Source organism: Crocuta crocuta, unplaced genomic scaffold, assembly GCF_008692635.1.
Source record: "Crocuta crocuta isolate KB4526 unplaced genomic scaffold, BGI_CrCroc_1.0 scaffold81, whole genome shotgun sequence".
In the NCBI taxonomy this organism is placed as follows: Eukaryota; Metazoa; Chordata; class Mammalia; order Carnivora; family Hyaenidae; genus Crocuta; species Crocuta crocuta.
Genome location: NW_027527808.1, coordinates 2459389 through 2472323, shown reverse-complemented (window position 1 = coordinate 2472323; position 12935 = coordinate 2459389). Strand labels below are relative to the sequence as shown.

The 12935-nt window shown below is 42.9% G+C and overlaps 1 long non-coding RNA gene across 4 annotated transcripts in view; it reads left to right on the top strand.

Moving 5' to 3' along the window:
• The window catches only part of LOC144240086 (uncharacterized), a 185206-nt gene extending 174451 nt beyond the window's left edge, over nucleotides 1-10755 (top strand). For all 4 annotated transcript variants that reach the window (XR_013337581.1, XR_013337583.1, XR_013337579.1 and 1 more), the window contains one exon: nucleotides 9990-10755. This is a non-coding gene — a long non-coding RNA (uncharacterized LOC144240086). The remainder of the gene's footprint in view (nucleotides 1-9989) is intronic.
• Nucleotides 10756-12935: the final 2180 nt, after the last annotated feature.

Here is a 12935-nt window from a genome sequence, read left to right as displayed (position 1 = left end):
CAGAGCCCCCGTCAGACAGCCTGTTGCTTCCTCGCTCCCCTCGGAAGCCGGAAAGGACATGTGTTTCCTCCCCTCCCAGGGCTTCTCTACTCCGGGGGCGGGCGCAGGTCAGCAGGCCAAACCACTTCAGTTCAGATCAAGTCTTGAAGAATATACGGTCGTTCCTAACCACCAAAGATGACTCTGCGTCCTGCAACTAGACTGCTCAGAAAAGAATTGCTCGGTTTGACTGGCCCCGCTGCCAGCTGGCTTAAAAAGCTGACTCTCAGGCTCCCACATGACAAGTAGGAAATGCATCGTTAACACACAGGCCCTGGCTGCACCGCTGTCACTGTGGACGGCCGAGTGACGGCGCAGACCCGGCCACTGCCTCTGTCCACCCAGCCTCCCCTTCGTTACCCCTGCGGGCCGCTTTCCTTCCCAAAAGCGAGACGCTATTTCATGTGTTTTCATTGAATCTGAAAATGGCTACAAGCATTTCGAAGAACGAACTCATTAGAAAACAGAAGATAGCCAGAGCAGACTTCTAAAGTGCTTTTTAAAAATCATGGCACAGGCCGATGATGCCAACACTTCACTCTGTTGGCCTTCCCTAGATCATTCAGGATTATCTGTTTTGTGTCCTGCTGTTGTCCTTGAGGAAATAGGTCCATAAAACATTGCTAAGGCAAAACCAAGTTAAAGCCTCACGGAACAGGGGGTTCCCTTCATAAGATCTTCCCTATGAAAACTGGGTGGATTGTACTTTTGCACAATTTCCCTCCTCTCTGATCCTATGAATCCTCAACCCCAGGACGGAGAGTCCCCTCCTGTTTTTAAATAATCTCTTTATCACTGGGTTTTGGCTTAGATGCAGTGAACAGTCTAGAATTCCCATGAACATAACCCTTAAGAAACGGCACTTTCCTCCTTCATGTATGGTCCTCTGACTGTCCTGATACTCAGAATGTTTGCAAATGACTCTAGCTTTTATTTTTTCTGTCATTTTGTTATCACGGATTTTTTAAATTATTTTTTTAACGTTTATTCATTTTTGAGAGACATAGAGAGACAGAACGCAAGCAGGGGAGGGGCAGAGAGAGAGGGAGACACAGAATCCAAAGCAGGCTCCAGGCTCTGACCTGTCCGCACAGAGGATCAAATTCACAGACTGCAAGATCATGACCTGAGCCGATGTCAGACACTTAACCAACGGAGCCACCCAGGCGCCCCTTGTTATCATGGATCTTTTAATGTAGATCCCTTGGTAGCTTGGCACCTTGTTATCTCAATGTCTTGATCTATAGAAATTTATTGATTGTGACAATGACAGTATGTTTTCACTGAGACATTTCATTTATTCAACCAGCATTTTATGGAGAACTGACAGTTCTAAGGCAATAGTGGTTCAAAACTCTATGGTAAATAGGCCAGGTGAACAAGACTGGGGAAAAGAACAGTTTGAGGAAGTCTTGGAGGTATGCCAAATTTGTAGTAATGCAAGCACTCTTTCGCGTTTTGAACAGAGGGCGCGATTTAAGGAAGGTCTTGGAGGCCTGTCAAATTTGGAGAAACTCAAGCACTGTAATTCAGTGAGGCAGGAATGGAAGGTACACCTGAGGAATGGCAAGAAGTGACGTGAGGGAACCTGGGACAGAGGTTAATTTGCTTTAGTACATCAGTAAGACAACAAAATGCTCCATCTCTTTGATTGCTAATTAAAAGTCTTATTGGACAGCTTCATTTACACACACACACACACACACACACACATACACCACCCCTACATCTCTTTACAATGGGGAGGGGGTAAAAATTTTAATTTTAAAAAACTTTACTTTTATTTTAATTTTTTGACATTACAAAAAAGGTGTATGTAATTAGCGTATACAACTTGAGCTTGGAGATAAATATACAAGCCATCACCACAATCTATGCTATTCATCTCTCCATCACATCCAAAAGTTTCCTTCTGCCCTCTTATTAATTTCACTTTACACTCCCTATTTTTTATTAAAAAATAATATAGCTTCTCACCATTATGACACATGGGAAGATTGATATTATACTTGTACCTCTTCATATATTCATGTATTCATAAACTATGTACATTTTTGGTTCTACATTTTGGCTTATATCTCCTTTTCAAAATTGCTTTCCATTCTAAATAGTGTAATATATATGTATACATCTGAGTTGATGCTTAGGTTATATGGTGTAAGTAGCTTTATGGATTTGGGGAAATTCTGAGAAATTTGAAAAACTAGATGTACAATAAGATAGACATTTAGTTAGCTGTTAATTAGAGAAACCAACATACAATAGCCTGTAAAAATTGTTCATTGTTCAAATCCCCAGTGTGCCAAGCGGTAGTTCATGTGCCAGCCCCTTGCACAGCAGTGGTTCTGAGTAATTTTCTTCTAACTGATGCCTGTGGCTCTCCATCTGTCGATACATTACTCTCTGAATTTCTATAGGGAAGGGCATATTTTTAAAATCCTTTTCTTCCCTTTTGCATTTCACTGTGATTCTCTACTGAAGTGATGTTAATTTCAGCCCCAGCAAATTGTCGTCCCAAGCCTGTTAGGAATGAGGGGACTTCTGCACGCCCTCTTCCTGATTGTCATGAATTATGACGGGCTATGGACAGGGTAAGTCAGATCAGTATGACCGAGAGAACCAGGGAGAGAACCAGATGGTTTTTAAATTGAATAAAAGGTAAGCTAGGCATCTTGATTTCCAGGCTGTAATAGTAAGGAACTCTGAAAAAAAAAAAATCCAGTGAAAATAATATAGATCACACACCTTACTTTCTCATCAATGAGAGTGTCTCATAATGACCAATATTTGGGTGGAAATTCCAAGATGAGCAAAACTAGTAAGGAGTTTGGGGTACTGATATGCAAATAAAGACGAGAGGTAGCACATCCAAATACCTATAGCATAACTAAGTGAAGGAGGAACTGAAAGAAATCAAAATATAATCTGAAGACTTCTGGGTTCCAAGAGAAAGGAGTATTTTTTAACAAGGAAGTAGAAAATTGCAGCAGGTGTAGGAAAATAGAAAATGAAAAAAAAAAATCTGTAATTGAAAAAGGGAAGTTTTGGGGAAAACGTAATCATAAAAGTAAGAATAGAAATTTTTATATGCCCGTATTTAAACTTAAAGTACACTTTTCAGAAATCAAATCACCCAGTCAAGTGTTTTAAGGTTTATTGGACAGGATGTACATACATAAAATGATCCTGTATTAAAAGAATTGGTGTTGAATCGATAACACAATCTCCCTCTTTCATTCCCTTCATCTGGTTCCCACGATGTCCTTTACCCTTCCTTATGACAGCCCTGATCCCCGGAAGGAAGCCTGTAATTCTGTGATGAGTTGCTGTGTGATGTTGGGTTTTGATGCCAGGTTGGATCTCTCTCTCTCTCTCTCCTCCAGCATTTTGCTTTATTTCCTCCCCACCCATTTTACAGAACATACATGTGATCTGCCTGAGATCACACAGTAAATACATGTCAGACCAGGATTCAACCCCAAAACCTGTTGCTTCTTTTTTTTTTAAATCACAGAATCTTCATAATATTGCCACAATATGCCCCACCTGTCACCATGGGGCTAATTTATATACTTTACGTATTTGGGATCAAATACCTGGCTAGGTGCTGGTCCATCTGGTACAGGGCACAGTTTGGGGTCTCCAGTCACACCGCAGTTTTTCTGAATGTCTCCTCTTGCTCAAGCTGTGCTGAGTCAGTTTACTTGGTCACATGCAGTGGCCTGGATTAGGCCCACGTCCTCTGAGCACCAACAGAGTCCTGTACAGGGCTGTCATTGGACTCATTATTTTATGCTGTAGTATATTAATTAATGTATTGCATTTGATATTTATATATATGTCATTTGTCCTGCTTCCCCTACGTGGGGCAGAAATGAGGTCATTCCACATCGTGTCCCATCTTCCCTGATTACTAGGAATGCCGGGCTTCCTCACCTTATCAGGCCCTTCCCCGGGAACCTGAGTGCCATAGATGCGCAAGTGCGTATGGAGGGGCAGCCCCGGCGCCCTCACTGCTGAGGCTGGACGGCCCCTCACACTGATGCTGAAGGCTTGTTGGCTCCAGGGAGTGCCTCCACATTACTGCTGTCGCCGTCACCGCTGAAGCCAGAGGCCTGATGTGGCTGATGAAGTGTGACGGGTGGGGAGAGGATGCTGGGGCTGAGCTTCCTGCTGGGTCGCGGGAATCTCCGTTCCTGCAAAGCAAGGCAGTGTTTCCTTGCCATGGGCCGGTGGGAGGCTACTTCCCTTAGGGTCTCACTCAGCCAAGCTGGCTAGGGATCCTGGCATTCCAGCATTTTCAGTGCAGCTGTTGGGGGGGCACATGGGGAGGGGGACGTAGGGTCCCTGGACAGCCGCGGAACGAAACCCCCATCCGTCTTCTAATCTCAAATCTTGGGGTGCCGAGGCCACACACTACGCCTCTCAGGGGCTTCCTGCGGGGCCCATTTCTCCCATCAAATAGAATTTAAGAAATCTGAAGTAAAAAGGAAAGGGGTCAAGCTCTTGGTCCCATTCTTCTTCTTTTTTTTTAAACTTACTTATTTTTTAATTGTTATCGAAGTGGGTTGGCGTACAGTGCTATAATGATTTCAGGAGTAGATCCCCGTGATTCATCCCCTGTGTATAACACCCAGCGCTCATCCCAGCAAGTGTTGTCCATTATGCCCCTTGCCCATTTAGCCCATCCCCCCACCCGCAGCCCCTCCACCAACCCTCAGTTTGTTCTCTCTATTTAAGAGCCATTCTTCCCCAGCTGTGCGGCTGCCTCCCCATCGGGTCTGCACCGTGAGATCACCGAAGGCCCCCACAGAAGTCTCCCCGGTCCTGCCACAGCGCGTGGATGACGCGGAGTAAACTCAGGACCGTTCACCAAATCAGCAGCATCGCCCTTCTTGTTTCACTACCTTTTTTAAATCTATTTTTTAAAGTCCATTATTTCCTTTTTGAGTCAACGTCTATTGGCCGTACTGGGGGAAAAGAAGAGAAACTATAGCATAAGGCTTCAGGTCACTGAAGACGCCGGGATTGAGGTGGCCGGCCTGTGGCCCGGGGGTGCCTAGGATCCCAAGAGCCTTCTGGGCAGGCGTTAGAATGAATAACCAGGAAACAAATTGCTGTTTAAAACTGTAGTAAAGCTGAAATTAAATGGAATATTATATGTTCCTGAAATGGCCTAAAATGACATGAAAATGGAGAAACATATGAGGATATTAATCCACCAGGAACAGAGAAGTGTAATTTATAATAGTGTCATAGAATGGAGGGAGAGCACTTAGCTCAGTGGCTTGATGATTCCTTTTAACTTCTGTCTCCTCTTCCCCCTCCTCCCCCTCCCCCCCCTCCTCCTGCTGCTGCTGCTCCTCCTCTTCCTCTTCCTGTCAGGCTCCTGCAGGGCAGGTCGAGGAGCCTGTTGGCTTGTATCTGTGTCTCTGTGTCAGGCCTTCAGTGGGTTAATATTGTTGCCTTGTATCTCTGTGCCTCCCAGAGTAGCGTCAAGTTATACCATTCCTTCCAGATCATGTTTTTGTTTTTGCCTAAACATTCTGAGAAAGCCCCGAAATACCTAAGCCCTGAAGTAATAGGTGTAAGATGGAAAGCAGACTCTAGAACAATGTGGATGGTTGCTATAAACAGCCCCTGGGCAGGCTCTCCTTCATCTGCCCTTTTCTCCAGAGTTCCTGAGGGTGCCACATACACCCACATGGGAGCCCCTTATCTGCCCTGAAGGGGCTGCTTGAGGCTCCAGCTGGACAGACCACAATTACCAGTTGGTCGTGGTTTAATAACTCAGAGGTCAATGTACCCTCACAAATCAAGCATGTAGATTAAATTCTGAGCGACATGGGCACACAGAGAAGAGCAAGCCCTGTGGCCTGGAGACGTCAGGGAATGTCTCAAAGGACAGGGACGTTAGTGGGGACCTGAAGGGATGGGGAAAGTTTGAATGGCTGGCACAAATTACGAATTACGTGAGAGAAGATGTGGGGGTGAGAATCAAACAGCCCAACAATAAATGTCTACCGTGGCCTCATTTTGGAGAAGGCGTATGCTCTAGGGAGTGCGCTGCGTGTCCTGAAGGTAGCAAACAAGCCAGGTTGTTAGATCCTAAAGGCTCATAGAAGTGGTTAGAAAGGTAGATTAAGGCCAGTTAATGAGGGCCTTGCATGCCAAGCAAAAAATAAAGTTTGGAATTTATCCCGTGGGCTAGAGTTTCCTACACGTATGCTGTCACACTGAGAGGTCCCACGATGGTGTATCAGTGAATGGACACAGTGACCCACTTCAGGGAGGCTGGGGGTACGTGGACATCCCAGTGTCCATACACATTCATCCCTGTCTCCGTACAAATATCCTAGTCTACGTTTGCTATGACTTAGACACGTTCAGCTGTCACTGCCCTGCAAACAGCGCATCACTGAAGATATCTGGGTACTTGGCATGATATTTTGAGTTATAATTTTATTTTCCTCCCCAACTGGCCTAGAAACTTCTCCAAAACAAGAACTCTCTCATCTTTCTTCTGCTGTCTCCGCTTTGCTGGACGGGGAGCAAATGCTCAAGAAACACTTGTGACTATTTGACTAATTGATACTATGGCTTTAAAAAATGAAACCTCTCAGATCACCTACTGGTGTGCTTGCTTCCAGGAAGGCTAGAAATCATAGAGTTCCAAACAAGAGTAGCTCTAAGTGGTGGATCAGAAAAATATGCTTCAAAAGAATGTAAAAACGTTTATGCTGGCGGTCATGTTCAGAAGAACTTTCAAGAAGGAAAAGACCAGACAGTTTCAAGAGGTGAATACTATAGAAGAACAATTCTCTGGGTTAAAACTTGGGCTTTTGCTCTTCAAGAATTAAGAGGGACTAATTTGTATGTTAGAAACCTCCTGATCATAATTCTGGTATATTCTATTTAGCAGTCATGAGGGTAACAAAAATTTCCCCCTTTATTGTTTCTTTATTCTTAGGTGGGGGTGGATTGTGACGTTCCATTTAAAGGCGAAGGGTTATGACCAGTCTGCAGTCCTTCAGAATGTTAACATACGACCCAGCAATTCCATTGCTAGGTATCTACCCAAACAAAACTAAAACACACATCCACCCAAAAATATATGAATATTCACAGTAGCATGATATATAATAGCCAAAAAATAGAAACAACCCAAATGTCCATAAACTGGCAGATGGATAAGTAAGATATGGTACATTCATATAGTGGAATATTACTTAGCAGTCGGAAGGATCAGGGTATTATTGATATACGCTACAACCTGAAACCAAGGTAGTGAACCAGCTCATTCATAAGAGACCACGTATTGGATGATTCCATTTCTATGAAACGTGTAGGATAGTCAGATTAGAGACAGGGGTTGCCTAGGGCTGAGGGGTGTGGAGGAAATGGGGAGCGAATGGTAATTGGTAAGGAATTTCTTTTTGAGATGATGAAAATATTCTAAAATTAGATTATGGTCACAGGAGTGCCTGGGTGGCTCAGTGGGTTGAGTGTGTGACCCATGACTTCAGCTCAGGTCCTGGTACCAGGGTGGTGAGATCAAGCCCCCCTTTCGGACTCTGAATGTGGAGCCTGCCAATGATTCTCCCTCCCTCTCTCTGTGCCCCTCTCCTCTGCTCGCATGCACTAACATTAAAATAAAATAAAATAATAAAATAAAATAATAAAATATTTTGGTGACAGTTACACAGCTGTTTGTACTCAAAGCCCAGAAAAAAAGCTAAGATGGTGCTATACAAATGAAAGGCTCCAATCACCATGAAGGAAGAGCTCTTCCTGCTCAGCAGGCAGCGGGCTTTCACCTGAGCACTGGTTTGTTTCCCCTTATATTTCTCCAAAGGAGAATCATAATTTGGCAGGTTGAAGCGGGGCAGACAGTGCAGCTAACCTTACTGAAGAGGAGGATGAAGATCTGGTTAGTGTGGGGGGAAAGGGAGGGAAGGAAAGGAGTCTGGCAACAAACTGAATCCAGCTCTTCTCTCCTCTCCGTGGGTCCTGGTGATCTGCTCAGCAGCTGACCTGCCGTCCAGCTCTTCACGGCGTGGACAGTTGCTACACTGCCACCTTCTCTCCTTTAAAGGCAGATGCCAGGTACTTTCATGTGGTGAGAACCTGGTGGATCCAGGTTTCTTGATTGGATTTGGGAGCAAAGATTTGCTCCTGAGCAGTAGAGGGCGCTGTTAGCACGTAAAGTCTGGACTGAAGGGCACAGGAAGCCTGCAGTAGTGGAGCCGGTCTGCAGGGTATTAGAATCTAATGCTCTGAGACTAAAACAACATACTTTGGATTTTAGAACACAATTGCCACATTCTTGAAATAACGATTTGGCACACATGCCACTGTATTAAAACCAAACTGCAGCAGCACTGTTAATTCCTAGAGGGATGTTTATTGAGACAGTCTGGACATTTCTTTCATCCATTAAGTATTTATTGAATGCCTACTATGCAGAGTACTTTGATCAGCTTAAAACTATAAACCCAGAGAGGCACCCGAGGGCTGCCCTTGTCAGACTGAAAAAATGAAACACATATCATCCATATCCACATTCGTCGTTTGAACTCGGAATCATTTTGTCAGGCAACATCTGATAGAAAAGGAGGGAAAATTGTTGGTTTTCATCGTTTCCCTGCCACCTCAATGGTGTGCAAGCATAATGGCCAAATTTGTTTAGTGCCTACTGTGTGCCAGGCATTGTCCTCAATGCTTTACAACCTCAGTATAAAGCTGTGGTTTGTGGACCAGCGTCTCCAGCACCACCGGGAGCTTGTTAGACCCGCAGAACTGCAGGGGGCACCCCGGAATCCGCATAAAGAGATCTGTATGCACAGTAAAGTTTCAGAGGCACATGTATTGTCTTACTCAATATCCATAACCATCCTGCAACAGAGGTACTATTATTATCTCCATTTTAAAGTGGGAAACTGAGGCAAAGAGAAGTGAAGTACCTTGCCCGGTACAAAGTTGTGATTTTTAACTCAGGACAATAGCTTTCATGCTCATGCTCTTATTCAAATTGCTAACAATTTTTTTCTTCTTTATCTTCTCCCCTCAAATGCACAAAATGGACATAATAGATACGTCTACCTTATTATCCTATTTGTTAAGTAGTCACTGTTTACATATGTACTTGAGACCTTTAAGGCAAAAGTACTTTTTATGGGTTAGTTATACAAAGTAAAGTCTAAGCACTCTTTTCTGGGTGCTGTTTTGTGGTGTGTGTGTGTGTGTGTGTGTGTGTGTGTGTTTTACCACAAGTACATTTTATCATAAATCTGTTTTTATGTCTGCCTTCTATATCTGTAACACCTGGCCACTCCTACCCCAGGGCCTTTGCACTTTCTCCACATATCTGCATGCCTATCTCTCTCACCTCCTTCAAATCTTTGTTTAAACAGTACATTCGCTAGAAGACTTCCTTGATTATACTGTTTGAAATTACAACTGTCCCTTCTAAGAAAATAATTCAGGAAGGAAAGAAACTTTCCTAAAACTGAAACAAAAGAGAAGGCCTTTTTTTTTTTTTTTTAAGAGATTGGGTCTCAAGTGAGTGAGGGTGGAGAGAAAGAGGGAGAAAAAGAATCCCATAAAGGGCAGAGAGAGAGAGAGATGGAGAGAGAAGCAGGGCTCACCCAAAGCTCATGAACTGTGAGATCATAACCTTAGCCAAAGTCAGATGCTTAGCTGACTGAGCCATCCAGCCGCCCCAAAAAAGAAGCCTTTTAAAGCCAAGAAAGCCATGGGGCGTCTGGGTGGCTTAGTCGGTTAAGCGTCCGACTTTCGCTTAGGTCACGATCTCGCGGTTCGTGGGTCCGAGCCCCGCGTCGGGCTCTGTGCTGACTGCCAGCTCAGGGCCTGGAGCCTGTTTCAGTCTGTGACTCCCTCTCTCTCTGACCCTCCCCTGCTCACGCTGTCTCTCTCTCTCTCTCTCCTAGAAATAAATAAAACATTAAAAAAAATAAAAAATAATAAAGCCAAGAAAGCCATGCAAAAAGAAGTCAACATCTAAAAGAAGAGAAAGATCCATACATCTTCTACCTTCCAGTGGCCCAGAACACTGTAACTCTCAAGGCAGGGCCGTGTGCCTTCAGAAGAGGGGTCCAGGAAGAATAAGCTTAACCACTGTGCCCCATCAGGTTGCCCCTCCTTTCTGAGTGGCTCGTGAAGAAATGGAGAGCAGCAACACAGGGCGCCCACCGTGGTTATCAAGGGCAGGCCTGGCCCGCTGGGAAGAAGCTCTCCTACTGTGATGTGGCCCAAGTCGACACCTCAACGAGGGAAGACATGCCTTAGACTAGACCTACCATGATGTTTTCAGTGCTGCCAACAAAAGCAGATCATCGAACTGGATTCTGGCTCATTGAGTTTAAATATATCATAGTTTTCTGTGACCTCAGAAAAAAATTACAACCACGCTGTGTCCCCCAACACACATGCACCCCCCCCACACACACATCTTATTCCTCTTCTCTGCTTTGTTCTTCTCAGTGATACTTTTTACAACTTGATAAACGGGTTATTTTTTAATTTGTTTCGTGTTTCTTTTTTTTTCCATTAGAATATAAATTTTCCCAAGGACAGGGATTTTTGCTCATTTTGTTCACTGTGCATGCCTCCCTTCCCCTCTCTTAGAAAATGATTCGACTCCGCGAAGTGCTTTGTATTTGTTGAATGAATGAATGAATAAAAAAACGGTTCCTACCTGATGGCAAATTTCTTAAGATGTTGGGCCACATTCTACTCAGCTTTATATCGCAAAATCCTAGCTGTGTAATTGGCAAAATAAATGTTTATTGAAATGGAGTTATTATATTGACAGCATATTTATAGAAGTTTAAATTACATGTTTATGTCAACAGTATCCTTTTTTTTTCTGTTGTTCAGAAAATAATCAGGTAAAAAGATCAGGCTATTTATACCACAAGTCACAAGAGCAGCCCACTCAGCTATAATAAAGGATAATTCTTTGAAAAGGATAATTATATGTTATGTGTTTAACATCTGTAGCTTTGAGAATTTCATACTTGAAATTTTTATTTGATATGTAAAAAATATCAATTTTTATTTGATATGTAAAAATTTTTGTAGCTTATGAGGATATCATTTTTTACTTAATGCTATTAAGTTACTTTAAAACTTTCTCTGTGTGTCAAAGTTGTAAAAACTGTTACTTGATGTAGTAGTTGCTAAGGTAACCATCTTAATGAGCAATTAATCATGTGAAATCAATGGGACTTATCCGTGTGGAACATTTCAACTCCAGTGGTTCAGAAAAAGACACTTCATTATTTTCATATTTCCAAATGAATTTCAAATTTTAGTCATATGGACGGGTCAAAGATGCCAAGTCTTCTTTCTTAATAAAATGTCTGATTTGCATTTTAGATGTTACTAGGATTTGCTAGGTGGTCTATAAAATACTCGTTATCTTATGAGTTTCAAACCGCTAAAGAAAGACATCAAAGTCTGTCAGGTAAAGATAAAATTTCCCATCCTGTGATTGATAAAACTGAATGGAGGATGAGAGCTTGAATCTTCGGTCACAATCCAGTCTGTTCTGAGCCTAGATCATGGGATGGCTTAACCTGGGAAGATTCTGAAAACTCACGCAGAATCACTCCTCTGAGTGCATATGCCTTGAGCTCCATGAATGGGTAGAGAAGAATGGGCCTTTTAGAAGGCAAGCAATGCCTGAAGTTACTATATTTACCAGATGGAAATGGGAAAATGGACCCAAACACAGCCATTCTTCAGCCCCCTGGAAGAATGGAGTCATGCTAAGTCAGGTCTTCATATTCACAAACAAACAAAGAAGTCTCTCATCATCATCTGGGGAGAATCAAGTGAAGGACCAAGAGACAGGCAGATGCTCTTTCCCCTTTACATTAAAAAAAATAAACTTATTATTATTTTTTAAATATTTATTTTTGAGAGAGACAGAGCACAAGCAGGAGAGGGGCAGAGAGAGATGAAGACACAGAATCTGGAGTAGACTCCAGGCTCTGAGCTGTCAGCCCAGAGCCCAATATGGGACTCAGATCCACGAACTGCGAGATCATGGTCTGAGCTGAAGTCAGATGCTCAACCAACTCAGCCCCCAGGTACCCCTTAAGTAAACTTATTAAAGTAAACTTATTAAAGTAAAACTTATGTAGGGTGCCTGGGTGGCTCAGGTGGTTAAGCGGCAGACTTTGGCTCAGGTCATGATGTCATAGTTTAGTGGTTATTGAGTTATAAGAAGTTTTAAAATATATATATTCTAGATACAAGTTCCTTATCCTTATCAGATATATAAACTGCAAAAATCTCACATTTTGTGCATTATCTTTTCACTTTCTTCATCAGTGTCCTTTGAAGCATGAAAGTTTTTAATTTTGAAGAAGTCCTGTTTATTTTTTCTTTTGTTGCTTATGCTTCTTAGTGTCATATCTAATAACCCATTGCAAAATTCAAGGTCATGAAGATTTATTTGTGTGATTTTTTCTAAGAAGGTTATAATTTCGGGGCGCCTGGGTGGCTCAGTTGTAAACGTCCGGCTTCAGCTCAGGTCATGATCTCACGGTTTGTGAGTTGCAGCCTTGCATCAGGCTCTGTGCTGACAGCTCAGAGCCTGGAGCCTGCTATGGATTTTGTCTCATTCTCTCTCTGCGCCTCCCCTGCTCATGCTCTGTCTTGCTCTCTCTCTCTCTCAAAAATAAATAAACATTAAAAAAATTTTAAAAAGAGGTTATAGTTTCAGCTCTTATATTTAGATCTTTGATCCATTTTAAGTTAAATTTCATATATGGTGTGAGGTAGATATTTAGCTTCATTCTTTTCATCTGGATATCTTCTTGTCTGAACCCCACTTGTTGAAAAGAGTATCTTCTGGGGTGCCTGGG